Source organism: Aplysia californica, unplaced genomic scaffold (genome assembly GCF_000002075.1).
Source record: "Aplysia californica isolate F4 #8 unplaced genomic scaffold, AplCal3.0 scaffold00030, whole genome shotgun sequence".
NCBI classification, from domain to species: domain Eukaryota; kingdom Metazoa; phylum Mollusca; class Gastropoda; order Aplysiida; family Aplysiidae; genus Aplysia; species Aplysia californica.
The window spans coordinates 2,161,921-2,163,990 of record NW_004797300.1 but is presented as its reverse complement, the minus strand read 5'-3'; the positions used below and the strand labels follow the sequence as shown (position 1 = coordinate 2,163,990).

The window sequence follows — 2,070 nt, the reverse complement described above, 5'->3', positions numbered from 1 at the left end:
AGAGAGAGAGAGAGAGAGAGAGAGAGAGAGAGAGAGAGAGAGAGAGAGAATGTTTTACGGAGCGTGTTGTCCCAGCACGTGAGACATGATGTATTTACTAAAGTCCTGTTGTGTCGTGCGTATGTGTGAGTGCACCTAACCTTTGTAACGTCTACTTCCATTGTAAACGACCAAGACAAATTTCTCCCTGCGAGATGAATAAAGACTGTCATTGTCATTGTCATTTTTGTTGTTATTGTTATTATCATTGTCATTGTCATTGTTAACCCTTTCAGGACGAAGCTGGCATCCTGATTTCCTGATCAGCATCCAACCAAAAGAAATGTTTCCTGCAGCACTTTCAGAACCACCGCACACAAATAAGAAACTTACTTATACTTAGAGGATGCGGTGGCGGAGTGGTTAGTGCACTCGTCTCCGAAGCGGAAAGTCCGGGTTCGAGCCTCGGTCCGGACACGGATTTTTTTCGCCCCTTCCTGCCCACCCAACAGTAATGGGTACCTGATGCCGAGGGCCCAGGAAGTTGTTTCACTAACAAGGCAATCCCCCAATGTCCGGATCGGATGCGGTAACGACTTTTTAAAATACAGATTGATTCGAAAAGGGTACGCCAAAATCATCACGCGATGTTAAAAAAACCACCAAAAAACCACCAAAAAAACAATAGAAAAATCTATCTTGGACACGTGGTCTTCCCCTTGATCTTTTACCCTGTGGGTTCCAATCTAGCACTTTCCTTGGACATATGTGGTGTACAAACTTCAACTTCAATTTTTTCTATCATGTTTTCCAAGTGCTCAATGTGGCCACCACTGGCAGCAGGGACAACATCAAGAGATAGGAGAACTCTTCTCAAATGCGCCTCAGGACGTCTCAGTCCACCGGGTAGATTGTAACGGTTATTAGATCTTTCATGTTATCAGTATTTGCTGGAAGTGGTGGGACATACATTTTCTCTTCAACATAACCCCTACAAGTATATTTGTGTTGAAAATCCTCAGTTTTACTCATAGTGAGATATCCCTGGTCCTCCAAATCCTATTCAAAGAAATAAATGCAGTCTGTGCCTTTCCAATACGGGACTTTATTTCAGCGCCTGTTCCTCCCTCTCTGTCAATTGTACTGCCAAGATAGCAGAAGGATTCGACGTCTTCTGGTGCATTTCCCTCTACTGTGACCTGCTCCTTTCGTAGTGCATCCATTCTTAGGACTTTTGACTTTCCGGGGTGGATCCTCATTCCAACAGACTCTGACAGGCTGTTTAAAATAACAATTGTTGTCTTTGCTTGCATCTTTTCCTGAGTGTGTGACAGAAGCGCCAAGTCATCTGCAAAATCCAGATAGTCCAACTGTGTCCATGGGGTCCACTGTATGCCGTTTCTGTGTCCTCTGGTGGTTTCCTTCATCAGCCAGCCGATTGCCTATATTTAGAGGAAAGATGATGGTAAACATCCTTGTCTGACACCGGTCTTGATGTCAAAGCTGTCAGTGAGCTGGCCATCATGTATAGCCCCGCAACCTGTCCCTTCGTACATGCTCTTGATGAGGTTCACCAACTTCTGTGGGATTCCGTGATGTCTCATTATCTTCCATAGTGTTGATCTATGTTGTCAAAGGCCTTGTAAGAGCCAAGGAAGTTGACGATCAACTGGGAGTTCAACTCCAGGGACTGTTCCACTATGTTGTTGGTGCCTGCCTATTTAAGTTTCAGTTTTAAAAAACGACAGAGTTAAAAAATCTGTATGAAATTACAGTTGAGCAAATTATGCCATGCTTTAGCGGCCACCTGTATAAGACATTCACCTGTACAAACGGCCACATGTATAAGACAATCACATGTACAAACGGACACCTGTATAAGACAATCACCTGTACAAACGGCCACATGTATAAGACAATCACCTATACAAACGGACACCTGTATAAGACAATCACCTTTACAAACGGACACCTGTATAAGACAATCACCTGTACAAACGGCCACTTCCCATTTCCTCCTTTTCGTAATTTCACATTCTAATGACTCTGTGTAAGACGGTCACCTGCGTCAGACGACCACTTTTCTCCTAG

At 43.9% G+C, this 2,070-nt stretch overlaps 1 protein-coding gene across 1 annotated transcript in view; it reads left to right on the top strand.

The window, feature by feature from the left end:
- The window catches only part of LOC101862164 (acetylcholinesterase-like), a 91,318-nt gene that overhangs the window by 33,585 nt on the left and 55,663 nt on the right, over nt 1–2,070 (top strand). The gene's annotated exons all lie outside the window — the stretch shown is intronic.